The sequence below is a fragment of the Ranitomeya variabilis genome, chromosome 1, assembly GCF_051348905.1.
Source record: "Ranitomeya variabilis isolate aRanVar5 chromosome 1, aRanVar5.hap1, whole genome shotgun sequence".
Classification (NCBI taxonomy): domain Eukaryota; kingdom Metazoa; phylum Chordata; class Amphibia; order Anura; family Dendrobatidae; genus Ranitomeya; species Ranitomeya variabilis.
The window spans coordinates 99825296-99842819 of NC_135232.1; positions in this window are offsets into that span (position 1 = coordinate 99825296).

Genomic DNA, 17524 nt, shown 5'->3' on the forward strand with positions numbered 1-17524 from the left:
GTACCACATAAACCTATAGAAAACCAAATCCGCAGTGCACATCAATTTTTTGTGCGGAACAGTTTACACCTGCTCCACAATAGGAATCCGCAGGTGTAAAACCGCAGGTGGAATCCACACAAAATCTGCATAAAATTCAAACGCAGTGCTTTTTACCTGCAGATTTCTCAAAACAGGTGCGGAAAAATCCGCAGAGGTTTCAACTACGTGTGCACATACCCTTAACAGTCCTTCTGCTTCACACCGCTGGGCTGGATATGGCTATGTGCTCCTATTGAGGAGCAGGTGTAAACCGCTGCAGAATCCGCACAAAGAATTGACATGCTGCGGAAAAAACAAGGCTGCATTTCAGAGCGTTTTTTTCTGCAGCATGTGCACTGCGGATTTTGTTTTCCATACGTTTACATGGTACTGTACAACGCATGGAAAACAGTTGCAGAACCGCAGCTTCAAATCCGCTGTGGATCCTCAGAAAAATCCACAACATGTGCACATAGCCTATATATGAGGGGCTGCTGGGCTGTATATATATATATATGAGGGGCTGCTGCTGGGCTATATATATGAGGGGCTGCTGCTGGGCTGTATACATCAGAGGCTGTTTACCTGTATATATCAGAGGCTGTTGCTGTGCTGGCTGTATATAGAATAGAGGCTGAGGGGCTGTATAATGTGTATACACAGCACTATACTGTAAACAGGTCCCCACTATGTACAGTGCATTGCGAAAGTATCCGGCTCCCTGGAACGCAACAAAGTATTAAGTTAAAGGGGCCTTTTTCCAGTTTTTGAATTTCCACAAAAATTTAAAATCTAATATATAAAGCTGAATGTGTGTGTGTGTGTGTGTGTATGTGTGTGTGTGTGTGTATATCTGGGATTGGCATCTGCACCGTCGCAGCTACAGCCACAAAATTTTGCACAGTCACACGTCTGGACCCCGAGAGCGTCATAAGCTATGTTGTGAGGCGAAATTTTAACCCCGCGCATTCCAATTCACCAAACAATTTTGCCCCTATTTACATAATGGGGAAAAAGTGAAAGGAAAAGTGTTGGAGGCAAATTGACAGCCAGGAGGAGATGCCATACAGGTATATACTATATACAGGGGTGATGATATGCAGCTATATATTATATACAGGAGGAGATGACATACAGGTATATACTATATACAGGGGAGATGACATACACGTATATACTATATACAGGAGGAGATGACATGCAGCTATATATTATATACAGGAGGAGATGACATACAGGTATTTACTATATACAGGGGAGATGACATACACGTATATACTATATACAGGAGGAGATGACATGCAGCTATATATTATATACAGGAGGAGATGACATACAGGTATATACTATATACAGGGGAGATGACATACAAGTATATACTATATACAGGGGAGATGACATCCAGGTATATACTATATACAGGGGAGATGACTTACAGGTATATCTAATATATAAAGCTGAATGTATGTGTGTATGTGTGTATGTCCACGATTGGCATCGGCACCGTCGCAGCTACAGCCACAAAATTTTGCACAGTCACACGTCTGGACCCTGAGAGCGTCATAGGCTATGTTGTGAGGTGAAATTTTAACCCAGCGTGTTCCAATTCACCAAACAATTTTGCCCCTATCTACATAATGGGGAAAAAGTGAAAGGAAAAGTGTTGGCGGCAAATTGACAGCTGCCATATGTGAACAAGGGAGACTTAAAGAGTGAGAGCGATGGAACCAAAGAGTATATACCGTACAGTTGCTAAGGTGGGGCCCCGACATGGGATACTCACCACACACGGGGATATGAACACACACACAAAATACGCCACACACTACCACGTGCTTGAACACATATCACACTCAGCACACATTTCACCACACATACACCAACCTCGCCACATAAAAGTCGAAACACAAAAGTTACCGCTCAAAACTCGCCATGCGCAAAACTTGCCACATGCAAAACTAGGCTCACGCAAAACTCGCCACACGTGCAAAACTCACCTCATGGAAAACTCGCCACACGCAAAACTTGCACACGCGGAAAAATTGCCACATGCACAAAAGTTGCAACACATGCAAAAGTTGCCTCACACAAAACTTGCACATACTCAAAACGCACCACACATAAAACTCACCACATGCAAAACTCGCCATGCGCAAAACTTGCTGCACACAACTTGCTACACTAACCTGTCACATGCAACTCGACACAAAAAGTTGCTACAAGCATGTCGCCACACAAAACTCATCTCACAAAAGTCGCTACATGCATGTCGCCACACGCAACTCAACACACACAACTTGACACATGAAACTCGCCCTAAAACACACACAAGTCTGGTATTATCCTTCAAAAATAAAAATCCGATTAATAAGCAGACAAACTACAAGAGCAACAACTGTACCATATAGGAAATATGGCAGCTGTCAGTCACGTGACCTGTCTATTATGTGTATGTGTGAGCTAATATATACTGCCAGGGGGAGGGCTTCCTGTTGGCTGGGGATTTATCAGGCTGCCAATTTAGCTTACAAATACTGAGGTAAAAATACTGAGCAAATAACGTGTGAACGCGGTCTAATACAGGTGGAGATGACACACAGATATATACTATATACAGGAGGAGATGACACACAGGTAAACACTATATACAGGGGAGGTGACACACACATATATACTATATACGGGAGAGATGACACACAGGTATATACTATATACAGGAGGAGATGACATACAGGTATATACTATATACAGGAGGAGATGACACACACATATATACTATATACAGGGGAGATGACACACAGGCATATACTATATACAGGGGAGATGACACACTGGTATATACTATATACAGGGGAGATGACATACAGGTACATACTATATACAGGGGAGATGACACACAGGTACATACTATATACAGGGGAGATGACACACGTATATACGATATACAGGAGGAGATGACACACAGATATATACTATATACAGGAGCATATGACACACAGGTATATACTATAAACAGGAGGAGATGACACACAGGTATATACTATATACAGGAGGAGATGACATACAGGTATATACTATATACAGGGGAGATGACACACATATATACGATATACAGGAGGAGATGAGACACAGATATATACTATATACAGGAGATGACACACAGGTATATACTATATACAGGAGGAGATGACTTACAGGTATATACTACATACAGGAGGAGATGACACACATACATAATATATACAGGAGGAGATGACATACAGGTATATACTATATAAAAGAGGAGATGACAAATAGGTATAAAGAGGAGGAGATGACATACAGCAGGTATATGCTATATACAGGGGAGATGACATACAGGTTTATATTATATACAGAAGATGACATACAGGTATATACTATATAAAGGAGGAGATGACATACATGTATATAGTATATACAGAAGAGATGACATACAGGTATATACTATATACAGGAGGAGATGACACATAGGTATATACAATATACAGGAGGAGATGACATACAGCAGGTATATACTATTTACAGGGGAGATGACATACAGGTATATACTATATACAGGAGATGACATACAGGTGTATACTATATATAAGGGAGATGACAAACATGTATATACTGAGGGGAAAATGAGAGGTGTGAGGTGAAAATGAAAAGGTGTGAGTGCAAAATGAGAGGAGTGAGGGAAAATAGTAGAGTGATCGGAAAATGACAGATGTGAGGTCGAAATGACAAGTGTTAGGGGGAATGAGAGGCGTGAGGGGGGAATGAGAGGAGTGAGGGGGAAAATAAGAGGAGTGCGGGGGAAAATGAGAGGTGTTATGGAGAAAATGAGAGATGTGAGGGGGAAAATGAGAGGCGTGATGGGAAAATAAGAGAAGTGAGGTGCTATAACTAACCACAGATATTTACTATGCCCAGGCAACGCTGGGCTCTTCAGCTAGTAACCAATACATTTCGTTCAACTTCACAATTGTGTTCCACTTGTTGTCGATTCTTCACCAAAAATTTACATTTGGTATCTTTATGTTTGAAGCATGATATGTGGGAAAAGGTTGAAAAGTTCCAGGGAGTCGAATACTTTCGCAAGGTATTGTACACACAGTATACACAGATACACTAATGCAGGATATAGTGTGGACCTGTATGTACAGTATGGTACTGTGTAGGACAGGAGATGCAAGAAAGATACACAGACAGACAGACACATGCAGACACACACACACACAGACAAACAGAGATCATATTCACCCACTGTGACACTGTGAAGACTGAACCACTTCACCTCTCGATCTTCAGTGACTGAAGATCCAGCCAGAGTGAAGTCCTGCTGCGCTCCGCGGTGGAGAATCCTCTTCTCGCGCCAATATCATGGCTCCGCCTCCTTCCTCAAAGGTAGCTGAACAAACTCTCATCTGATCTAATCCAAGGGAGCGATCATATAGCTGAATAGGTAGCGCCTAGAAGCTTCTGTTGGGATCGGAGAAGGCTGCCGCATGCCATAAGCTAAGCATTAGGTACAGGGAGGGTACTAAGGAAGTCTGCCTAAACTAGCCAGGTCAGTGGATGCTGACGCAGGTCAGGTGCCATGATTCTGCGCCAGCCACTGAGATGTAGGACCGTAACCAGGTCCCTACTCTTTCAATAGTTTCTCTTTGGTTAAATGTTCCTTATCATTAGAAACGGTTCACAAAAAAGAGACCTGTATTTTACAAGTTTTGAGATATTTATACCTATATTGGTGGGATGCCCCCGCTTGGTGGGTGGCCCAGAGCCCCTTGCCCCCCCTTAAATCCGGGCCTGAAGCTTTCGAGACTTTTCAGTTAGCCATTAAAAGGTATCAACCACTGAGGACTCTCAATTCTACATATTCTACATATTTCTAACATGGTACCAAGATATATGTATTTCTTGTATCAAAATGAAGGACTCTATATATTTATCCAAATGAGGGTTGCGTCCAGGTGGAGGTGTCCAGTCTGACCTCTTCTTGGTTGTTAGAATCCCTTTTCCTTCAGTCTGAGTGTTTTCTGAATCTTCGGTATCTTTGAAATATTTCTTCAGGTGCAGTCTCCTGAAAAAATGTTCCATATCACTGCAGAGTTCAGTTTTATCTAGGGCCTTAGTAGGACAAAATGAGAGTCCTCTTTAAAGCATGGCCAGCTCCACTTGGTTGGGTTTATAATCTGAGAGATTATTGACAGATGCTTTTGTGTCTGGAATGGAGTGGTTGTCCAAGATGTCAGGTTTTGGCTTTGTTTTGTATTGTTTGAATAGAGTCCTGAATTGAGGCGCAATCTGTGTTGTTTCTTTTCCTTGTTATGAACCAGAAAGGTCCATAATTTGTTGTAGTATTGTTGTAATTTTTGCTTTGTGTTTTCTGTTTTCTGCGCCTGAGGGAATATTTCAACTATACAGAAGATTCAGAAAACACTCTGACTGAAGGAAAAGGGATACTAACAACCAAGAAGAGGTCAGACTGGACACCTCCACCTGGAAGCAATCCTCATTTGGATAAATATATAGACTCCTTCAGACATTTGATAAAATCCACCATTATAGATACTAACTGGAGACAAGCATCCTACATCAGTGAAAAGGAGAGAAAGCCAAGGCCATAAGATCTTTGAAAACCAACAAATAAATCACCATTAAACCTGCTGACAAGGGTGGTGCAATAGTCATGATGAACACATCAGACTATATGAAGGAAGAAAACAGACAACTTATGGACACATGCTACTACAAAAAATTGGAGTCGGATCCTACACATGACTATTACAAGGAACTAAACAAGATGGTATCTTGTCTGCCTGACGAATCCATAAGAGCCGATGACCAGATACCAGAGAGTCCAAGAATAGGGACATTCTACATGCTTCCCAAAATCCAGAAATCTGGAAATGCAGGAAGACCAATTACTTCATGTGTGGGCAGTGGCACCCTTACTGAGCAGGTATCTGGATGGGTAGAGGATATTCTTAAACCACTGGTAAGGGATACACCCAGCTCCATTCAGGACACAACCGACCTATTGAATAAACTAGCAGCAATAGGTCCTCTACCAGAAGGAACCATCCTAGCCACCATGGATGTGGAATCTTTGTACTCTAATATCCCACACCAGGATGGATAAAATGCCTGCAAATTCTTCCTGGAAAGCACAGGGACTGATGCTGATTCTGTGGTGAGGCTTATAAAATTCATCCTCACCCGCAATTACTTTGAATTTGACAACAAGAGATATCTACAGGAGACTGGCACAGCAATGGGAAATAAAATGGCTCCACAGAATGCAAATCTTTTCATAGCTAAGCTTGAAAGCAACCTTTTGTCCTCATATCGCCTCTGGCCTACTACCACTACATTGATGATATTTTAATCATCTGGATGGAGTCTAAGCCGCAGCTAAAGACATTCCATGAACAGCTTAATCAATTTCTCCCCACCATCAACTTAACACTCAACTACTCAAGCACTGAAATTAACTTTTTGGACACCATCATTAAGCTGCAGAACAAAGAAATAGAAACATCCCTATATCCGAAGCCAATCGACCGTCCACCATACCTTAAATGTGACAGTTTCTATCCAAAACACATAAAAAACTCTATTGTCTACAGCCAAACCATCAGATATAATCGTATATGTTCCAACCCCATAGATAGGGATGAACACCTTGGTCACCTCAGAAGGACCTTTTTGAATCAGGGCTACCATCCAAGAATAATTCAAAACCAAATTACAAGAGCGACTAGAATATCAAGGAATCATCACCTACATTACAAAGCTAAAGAAGAAAATAACCGGGTGCCTCTAGTGGTCACCTACAATCCAAATCTGGAGGTGCTAAGTGGAGCTGAAATTACAACCTTTACTACAGAAAGATGCCCGCTTACAATCCATTTTTCCAGACACTCCACTACTTTGTTTTAGGCAGTCCCCAAATCTAAGAAGTACCATTGTCAGAAGCTCCATGTCCTCTCAAACAGCTGCAGGAACCTTTTGTTGCAACCAGAAAAAATTTAAAACCTGTCCATTTATAATGACCATGGACAAGATAAAGATCCCCAATTCACATCAGGACTACAAGATCCCAAGTAATTATTTGTACTAAATGTCCAACTGGGGGTCTGTATGTAGGGGAAACAGTAAAAACTGAGAACAAGGATGAACCCTCATTGCCCCACAACAAGAGAAAAAAGAATAGATCTACCTGTGGCCAAACATTTTTGTCTCCCTGATCACAACACCATGAACATGAGATTACTTGTATTAAAGGGTAATTTCAAATCTCAGAGAGACAGAAGGGTCTGGGAGTATAAGGTGATGACGAACTTTGACACTCTCAGTGCAGGAATGAATGTGTCACATGGATTTATGTATTTCTACATCAATTAAGGAATTTGCTCCTCAGACATTTTGGGGGCATCACAACACAGAACCAGACCCCAATCAGAGGACAATAAAACATTCACACTCCTTATCTATGAACTGTTACAATATCTATGGAAACAACTGTTTATCCCCCTCTCCCATAATGATAGCTCTGCTTCACCTCACTTGTCTTATCCATTGCATTATCTTTCTGCTGTGTTTTGTATAAATATGTTATTCTTCAGAATTCGTATTAGTCTATGCCTGATGAAGAGGCCTGAGTAGTCTCGAAAGCTTGCAATTTGTTACTATCTTTTCAGTTAGCCATTAAAAGGTATCAACCACTGAGGACTCTCAATTCTAAATATTTTTCTATCTACTGGCTAACACGGTACCAAGATATATATCTTTCCTGTATAGAAATTGAGAACAACTTTGCTGCAGAAACTTTGTTCCACTGGGAACTGCTGATTTGTGATGGCCCAGGTACTGACCACCACTATAGCACTGTAGCTGTAGGTTATTATGAGGAGGTTTTAGCGACAATGCAAAATGAGGGGCAATTTTTTTTCTTTGCAAACCACTAGTTGAATCTGAAAGTGCTCAAATTTGTGTGAAACCGAGAATTTCAGCAAATTCAACTTGATCTTTTCGTTCCCGGATTGATCCACTCACCACTGCTTGTGATCTTAATAGAATAATAACAGAGAAGCCATCTAAAAACGTAAAAAATCATTTTTGTAATAATAATAAATAGTATGTCATTACCCATAATTCCAAGGGTGATAATCTTCCATTATTTGCTTGTTATAACCCAGCTGGGACGATGGGAACACTTTATTCTTAAGGATGGATTTTGTGTTGATACTACTAATCTTTGACTTACCAAACATCGAAGAATCTAAAACTTTGAACTCTTTCTTATTGATTGAGATTAAGGCTTATTATTTATAGCTGTTGATATCTGTCACCAGTCTTGTGCAATGGTGTTAATTTCTGCTTGAATGCTTGAGTGAAATGAGAGCTATCCGGCTGGCGATAAAAGGGATAATTATAATGCTTCTGTTGGCTGTTCAGCCTTGACCCTTTTTTGCACTTCGGAGCACTAGATAGTATTGTGCAAGCCTCTTATGGAATCAATTAGGCAAAAAGTTGTAAATGCATTCATTAGTTCCTCGACATATAGAGAAGAGATTAAACCTTTTTATGTATTATTACTGATTGAGGACAATCTCACATAGGTTTTATTTTATTTTGACTAGCGGCATGACATCGATTTAAATAATCTCAGATTCTTGCTGACTTGTTTTTCCTCATTAATGGCTGTCAACGCCGGCACTCACTGCAAGATCACAATGTTCCATGTTGTCTTTCCTCAGCTAATTAAGTCCAAACCAAACTCCCTGCAATGTGGCTTGCTCACCGCCACCATCTTCAAAACCTGTCCAGACAGCTGATCATATGTGAATATGATCAGCTGCATTAATCCAAGACATGGCAAATGAAAGGGAAAAAAAATATCCTGAGAAGTGCTCGCAGATGTGAAGTTACATAAAATAGCATGAGAAGCAGAAATACTGTAGCAATTTACTAATATATCATTAAAGGGGACCTGACCATAGATTCTTACTACCTGAACCAAGGACATCATCAATCAGAGCCTGGCTAAGTGAGGACAGACTGGGCTGCAGGCCTTTAAGGGAGGACAGCATGACAGGGTTGAGTGGGCCTATAGGGAGTGAACTGAAAAGGAGGGGGTAATAGTGTAGAGTAAAGAGGCCATTTTTATTTGAATCGGGGCTCACGGATTGGCTAGGAGGTGAAGTAGGCGGGAAGAAGGGGGTGACGGGGGGATGATTATAAAAGGGGGCACACATCTTGGAGGAGCAACCATTTTGGTGCCCCTCTTAGCAATATAACAAGCTCTGTGGGTTATTGACAATGGAGGTTGAGGCGATTTTACAGCACCTCCGTGATGTGGCTAGAACCAGGGGCACAGGCTGGCTGCAGGCGTCTTTACAAGGCCTGCTTCCTGAGGGGGGATATGGGTCATCTCATTTCCTGACTGAGGGCCGCCGGCCTCGGAGGTCTCGGCCTCTGGAGCGCCTGAGCCCCGAGGTCACCCCCAGGCCCGGCGCTGTATGAGGAGCCCCTCAGGGGACCCTCCGGCTTCAGCAGCAGACTGCAACCATAGCGGGCGCTGCCAAGGAGCCGAGAGGAATCCCACGAATCGGCGGGGCCTGCAGCGGGGGGAGGTGTTGGCCTCCCCTTCATCTGAAGTGACTACTGTGACCCAGGAACCTGGCAGAGGAACGGCGGGTGCCCAGCCGGGAACGGGCCCGGCTCAGCAGCGAAGGTCGGCACAGAGGTGCAGGTGGGGGCCTGCACGGTGGACGCCCCCACTGTCAGCACGGCGAGGGAGGTCCGCCCATGTACCAGAGACATCCAGGGAGCAGGAGCCAGGTACGGGAGCGGCGGGGAGCCCATCCATCCGGGCCGCCGCTTGGCGCAGTGTGGGAAGCACACAGGCGGCAGCAGCACAGGCCTCGGAGCGCAGAGCAGTCAGTGATGGGCGCCGGCTTGGCTCCGCCCACTCCCTGGCTGCTGCTGCAGATATGTTTTACCCCTCATCAGGCGCTGCAGCTCCTCCGGACCCCTGGGGATCCAGCCAAGGGGGGGCACGTGCGGGGGCGATTTGGGCCGCCGAGGTGGCAGGTGGGATAGATCACAGGGGGGGGCGACTTGACGATCGGGGGCAGGTCAGCTGAGCAGGGTCACCCGCTGCGCGCCTTGAACTACCGTGGGGCCCCACCATGGAACGGGACTACTCCGTGGGTCCTACCAGCACGATGCCATCACAAGACTGGCCCATGGAGGCTCGTGGAACCGTGAGCCCGCACCGCCAAGGAGAACCACGAACGGAAGGATTGCATCTGGATGCAGGATCGGTGGCTGCTGGGAACACAGCACCCAGGCAGCTAGGTGAGAGTGCTGTTTTTTCTTCTTTATTGCCATCACTAGCTCCTGTTGATTCGGGTGGAGGGGAGGTTTCTGAAGGGGGGGTTAGTTTTGGTGCGGATATTTTAATGCAGGGGTTAAAAGATTTGTTCCAGCTTTGGGAGACGAGGGGTAGACACATTGAACTGTCGCCGCTTTTGGCGTGGCTGGGTAACGCTCGGGATAGGGGGGTTCTGGAGGCGGATGGGGCCAGGGACTCTTTTAGGTCAGGATCTAGTATTTTGCAGGGGGCTCCAATGGTCACTGGGGTGGCATCGGTGGGAGGCAGCGAGGTGTCGCAGCAGGTAATCGTGGCACCGGCAGAGAACGGGGACAGGGATAGGGACGATTCGGCTCGAGTAAATGATTCGGCAAAAGGGGAGGTGTACATGTGTTTTGAAGGTCTGTTAGGGGCACATCTGAAACCTGAGGTAAAAGAGAGAATATGGAAAGGGGAGTACGTAGAAATATTTTCACTGCTCGCTTTAGAGCGTTTCAATTTGGATAAAGCCCGTAGGGACGATTCCAAAAAAGAGGATGAGGAGAGGAGAAGGTTCAGGTTGATCCCACGTACTTTCTCTAACTGGCTACAGGCTTTTGCAATTTTTGCCAGTGTAATAGGGGAAAAATCACCGGAGACCTGTGCCCCCTTGTTCTGTTACTTAGACATCATCGGGGAGGCTTACAGGGTTTATGGGGGTCAGGGGTGGATTAGATATGACGAACAATTTCGTCAACGTAAAGAGGTACGTTGGGACCACAAGGATATTTCCTTATGCATGAGGGTGACAGCACCAGTCAGGTCAAGTCAAGGATCTCAGTCATTTCTTGGGGGCACCGGGGGTTCAGGACAGTCGGGGCACTCGGTGGTCATGCAGAAGGGACTGTGTTTCACCTTTAACGAAGGGACTTGTAGGTTTGGGGCAAAGTGTAAGTTTAAACACGAATGTTCATCATGTGGAGGTACTCACGGGGCAGCGAGATGTTTTAGAGGAGGGAAGCAAAAAGGATCAGACGGATTTGACAAAAGGAGTGACGCCAGTGCGTCTAGCAGAGATGGAGCGGTTCCTAAGTTGATACCCCGACAAAAAGGTGGCGTCGACTTTACAGAAGGGTTTTAGGGATGGTTTTTCGATACCTTTTGTGGACGTTAAGGTGCATTAGTCCAAAAAGAATCTAAAATCGGCCTATGAATTTCCCGAAGTGGTCACAGAGAAACTGAACAAGGAAGTGTCACTTGGGAGAATGGCTGGTCCATTTCAGTCTCTCCCTATGGAGGACTTGAGAGTTTCCCCGTTGGGGGTGGTGCCCAAAAAGGAGGTTAACAAATTTAGGTTAATTCACCATCTTTCGTTCCCAAAAGGTTTGTCGGTTAACGATGGAATTGACCCACAGCTATGCTCGGTTCTTTATACGTCATTTGACACAGCTATGGAGTGGGTTAGACACTGTGGGCAGGGAGCTTTGTTGGCTAAAACCGATATTGAGGCCGCATTTCGTTTGCTACCTGTCAATCCAGATAGTTTGCATTTGCTAGGCTGTTTTTGGAATGGGGGTTTTTATGTGGATCGTTGTCTGCCGATGGGGTGTTCTCTGTCCTGTGCGTATTTCAAAATGTTCAGTACGTTTTTAGAATGGACGGTAAAGGATGTGTCTGGACTCCGGTCCTGCATCCATTATCTTGACGATTTTTTGTTTGTTGGTCCAGCGCACTCCGCAGACTGTTCAATTTTGCTTCACTCGATGGAGAGTGTGTCAAAAAAGTTCAGCGTTCCATTAGCAGCTGATAAGACGGTGGGTCCGGTAACATCTTTGAGTTTTTTGGGCATTGAGATTGATACGGTTGCAATGGAATGCCGGTTGCCTGATGATAAATTAATTGGCATGAGAATGGAGGTTAAGAGAGTCTATGAGTTGAAAAAGGTAACGCTGCGTGAAATTCAATCATTGCTGGGGAAATTGAATTTTGCGTGCTGTATCATGCCGATGGGTAGGGCTTTTTGTCGCAGGTTGTCTTTGGCTACAGTGGGGGTTCGGGCCCCGTCTCATTTTATCAGGCTTCGGAAGGCTTTGAAAGATGACTTGAAAGTATGGATGCTTTTTCTGGATTCATATAATGGGAGGTCATTATGGATTGCACCGGTGGTGCCTGCAGAGGAATTGGGATTCATGATCGGTCCGGTTGACGAACACGGTTTTCGTTTGTTTTTCAAAGAGAGTTGGCTAGTGTGTCAGTGGCCGCTGTTGTGGGTCAACAATGGTTTATCTTCTAATCGTTTGCTGTGTTTGGTGTTCCCCATTGCAGTTGCATTATCTTTGTGGGGAACGGAGGTTTGTAACACGAAGATTTGTTTTGGTTGTGAATCGGAAGGGGCGGTGAGAGCCATAAATTCACTGTCATCTGCAGATCCGGCATTGCTGAGAGTGTTACAACATGTGGTCTGGATAGGTTTACAGTGTAACTTATGGGTCACTGCTGAATTTCGGTCGGTTAACAACTTGATGGTTTTTGATGCTCTTTCTTGTTCACAGTGGGATCAGGTTCCGGATATCGTGCCTCAAGTGGATCTCATGCGAGTGTCATGCCCAGAAGACTTATGGAATCTTCCATTGGGGCAGTAAGAGGGTTATTGTCTAAATCCCTGGCGCCAGGGACTTGGTCACACTACGTTAAAGCATGGGATACTTGGGTGGATTGGGGGTCATCAATTGAGACGGACGTACAGGATGACGAGAAATTGCTGTTGTTCCTGGGTCAGAAATGGGATTCAGGGTGGTCGGTCTCTAAAGTTAATCATTTTTTGTCTGGTTTGGCATTTGGATTTAAATTTAGGGGGTTACGCGATATGACTAAATCATTTATGGTCCTTCAGGTGATGAAGGGGTGGCGAAAAGGTTGGAAAATTTTGGATGGGCGTCGCCCTGTGTCTTATGAAATTTTATTGAGTTTAGGCGAACAATTGCCAGGGTTTGTTCTAACCAATCGGAGGTTATCTTGTTTAAGCTGGCATTTGCTCTGGCGTTTTTTGGAGCATTTCGGTTGGGCGAGTTGGTCAGCCCCTCCAGGCATCAAAAAGGGGGTTGCTGGGCCGTGATGTGGTTATGCATGGGGATAGGTTGGTGATCTGGTTGCGTCAATCAAAAACGGATTTGGTTGGAAAAGGTTGTAAAATTGTTCTCTTCGAAGATGCTCGTTCCCCATTGTGCCCCGTATTATGTTTTATGCAATTTTCGAGGGGTTTGGTATGGGATGATGAGCCGTTGTTACTACACGGGGATGGTTCGTTTTTATCTCGGTATCAGTTTATTACGATATTTAAGCGCTGCTTGACACGAGGAAGTATTTCGGCCAAGAATTTTTCGGGGCATTCGTTTAGAATAGGTGCAGCTATGGAGGCAGCCAGACGAGGTTTAGGGGAGGACGTAGTGCGAAGGATCGGCCGCTGGGAATCCGCAAGGTTCAGGTCATATATTCGCCCGTCCCTGGTTTGAAGGGTTTGAATTGGGAGATAATTTGATTGGGTTGTGCTTTGGGGTTATTATGTTTGGTATGTTGTCTTTTTCTTTTCAGGGAAGAGGCCTTTACTTACAAGGATTATGGGCCACTCGTTCGTCTTTTGGGCGGCATTGGGAGCGGACGTCCGCCCTGAAGGGAGGCAGCTTGGTGTGGAGAAATCTTCGGCAATCATACGATGGATCGGAAAACGTGGAATGTACTGGAAGCAGCTTCTGCCAGAATTTCACAAGTTTGGCCATTTGGACCGGGCGCCGGATTTATTGGTGATCCATTTGGGGGTAATGATCTCGGAAAATGCCCTTGTAGGGAGTTGATCAACGACATCAAGTTTGATGTCTTGAGGCTGTGGGCTATGTTTCCACGTTTGTTGGCGACGGATATCGTTCCCAGAAAGTTTGGTATGGGGCACGTTCGGTGCAGGGTTTAAACAGGGCCAGAATAAAGGTTAATAGGGCGGTTTCCCATTTTATGGTTCGGAATGGGGCTCTTGTGATTCGCTACGTGGATTTAGAGTCGGGAACAGGCGAGTATTGGAGAAAGGATGGCGTCCACTTGAATGCCATCGGCTTGGACTTATAGTGTCTAGCGGTGCAAGAGGGTATCGAAAAAGGGCTGATGATGTGGCGGGACACAAATGTCTGAGGCGTCAGTACATTTGTGTTGGTGGAGGGGGGAAAGAGGTCCTCGAAGTTGATGGTGCTAAGAAATGGCGGCTTGGAGGGGGGGGATTTTTAAGATCCTGGACTCCCCCTGGTGTGGTTTTGAAAATGGAAAGGAAATTGGTGGTTTTACAGTCGAGATGACTGGGGCAGTGGGATTCTGGCAGATATTGGCCGGGCGAGTCTTTTAAGCGTCTCTGAGCTGGTGTCTAGCGGCTAGAGGCAAGGACACGACCTGGAGGCCAAATTATGGAGATTGGATATGACTTGGTTAATTCTTGGGGCTTCGAGGATCGCCTTCCCTGGGTTTTAATGTTAAGAAATTAAACTGTTATGTTTGAATGTTAATAAAAAGGCTGCTGTGGCCAATTTATCCAAATAAACCTGTGATGAGTAGTCATTGGGGTATGGGTTAAAAGAGTGCGGGGAAAAGGTGGTTAGAAGAGTTTAAGGTTAACGGTCAGTTTTAAGTGAAACTCACGGGCATCACGAATACCCAATGTCAAGTGAGGACGGACTGGGCCGCAGGCCTTTAAGGGAGGACAGCATGACAGGGTTGAGTGGGCCTATAGGGAGTGAACAGAAAAGGAGGGGGTAATAGTGTAGAGTAAAGAGGCAATTTCTATTTGAATCGGGGCTCACAGATTGGCTAGGAGGTGAAGTAGGTGGGAAGAAGGGGGTGACAGGGGGGACGATTATAAAAGGGGGCACACATCTTGGAGGAGCAACCATTTTGGTGCCCCTCTTAGCAATATAACAATTTCCCACCCAACCCTCCCTTTTTTAAATTTGCAGAATTGCTGGGTTTTACAAAGGTTGGAGACTTCATGTCAAGAGTTTTAGGCAAGCTTGGCAAAGGTTTGGATCAGTTGCGCTAAGGGTTTTGTAGGTATGCTTCGTCGCGGCAGCAGGGCAGGGGGGAAAGAGGTCCTCGAAGTTGGTGGTGCTAAGAAATGGCGGCTTGGAGGGGGAGATTTTTAAGATCCTGGACTCCCCCTGGTGTGGTTTTGAAAATGGAAAGGAAATTGGTGATTGTACAGTCGAGATGACTGGGGCCGTGGGATTCTGGCGGATATTGGCCGGGCGAGTCTTTTAAGCGTCTCTGAGCTGGTGCCTAGCGGCTAGAGGCAAGGACACGACCTGGAGGCCAAATTATGGAGATTGGATATGACTTGGTTAATTCTTGGGGCTTCGAGGACCGCCTTCCCTGGGGTTTAATGTTAAGAAATTAAACTGTTATGTTTGAATGTTAATAAAAAGGCTGCTGTGGCCAATTTATCCAAATAAACCTGTGATGAGCAGTCATTGGGGTATGGGTTAAAAGAGTGCGGGGGAACAGGTGGTTAGAAGAGTTTAAGGTTAACGGTCAGTTTTAAGTGAAACTCACGGGCATCACGAATACCCAATGTCATGTTTATACTGCCGTATATGTTTTAAAGCCTAATTCAGACATCCGTTCTTTCATATGAATGAGAAAAACAGACCAATTATTTTGATCAAAGTTTGATCAGAGTGTGATCCAAGAGTCATCAGTTTTTGACTTGCAAGCAGAAGAAAAAAAAATGTTTCTCCAACTAAGAGTCCATTAAAATCAAACAGAACTTAGATGTAATTCGAGTGCAGTCTGATTTTTTCACGGATCCATAGACCCTGAGATCAAAATCAAACTTGTCTCCATGATATTTCATGGACCGCTCGGCTTGCCAAAAATCATGGACATGTGACAGGCCCCATATACTATCACAGGTATGAGTGCTAGCCGTGAAACCCATGGATAGAACTTGTACACAAAAAATTGAAGTCTGAATGAGTCCTCACTCTGAAAAGCTGTGACGTTTCAGAAAAAACATACTTTGAAAAGTTGGTCTACAGTATGTGTACCAATTGACTAGTCCGAGCCAGGTCTCCAGCAGCTTCTTCCCACCTCACTCTCCCATACTCCCATAGTTACAGGTCTCTCTTTATACATACATACATAGGGAGAAAACTTGTCAATATTGGGAATCTGGGTAGGAAGATGCTGCTGGAGACCTGCCTCGCTCTAGTCATCCATGACACATGGTCCCCAGCTGACACTTCAAAGTATGTGTTCTCTGAAATACTGCAGCATTTCAGAGAAATGTCTCATTCAGATGTAAAACCAAATAGCATTTGTACTTATGAATGAGCCCCAAGACATGCAAGACTGCAATAACAACGCTTGTCTTAGATTCATGCTAAACGTGGTTCAGGCAATATGAATCTCTAGTCAAGCTTTCTATGCTGGAGAAAACCATATAAATTATAATATTAAATATTTTATAAGTTGCTGAATGGGGCTGGAACATTACAATGGAAATGGACTAGATGACAACTGCAAATATTGCCTCGAGTGTTGGCTCTGTTACATAGTTACCAAGGCCGAAGGAAGACCTTAAGTCCATCCAGTTCAACCCATAGCCTAACCTAACATGCCCTAACATGTTGATCCAGAGGAAGGCAAAAAAAAACCATGTGGCAAAGAGTAAGCTCCACCTTGGGGAAAAAAATTCCTTCCCGACTCCACATACGGCAATCAGACTAGTTCCCTGGATCAACGCCTTATCAAGGAATCTAATATATATACCCTGTAACATTATACTTTTCCAGAAAGGTATCCAGTCCCCTCTTAAATTTAAGTAATGGATCACTCATTACAACATCATACGGCAGAGAGTTCCATAGTCTCACTGCTCTTACAGTAAAGAATCCGCGTCTGTTATTATGCTTAAACCTTCTTTCCTCCAGATGTAGAGGATGCCCCCTTGTCCCTGTCACCGGTCTATGATTAAAAAGATCATCAGAAAGGTCTTTGTACTGTCCCCTCATATATTTATACATTAAAATAAGATCACCCCTTAGTCTTCGTTTTTCCAAACTAAATAGCCCCAAGTGTAATAACCTATCTTGGTATTGCAGA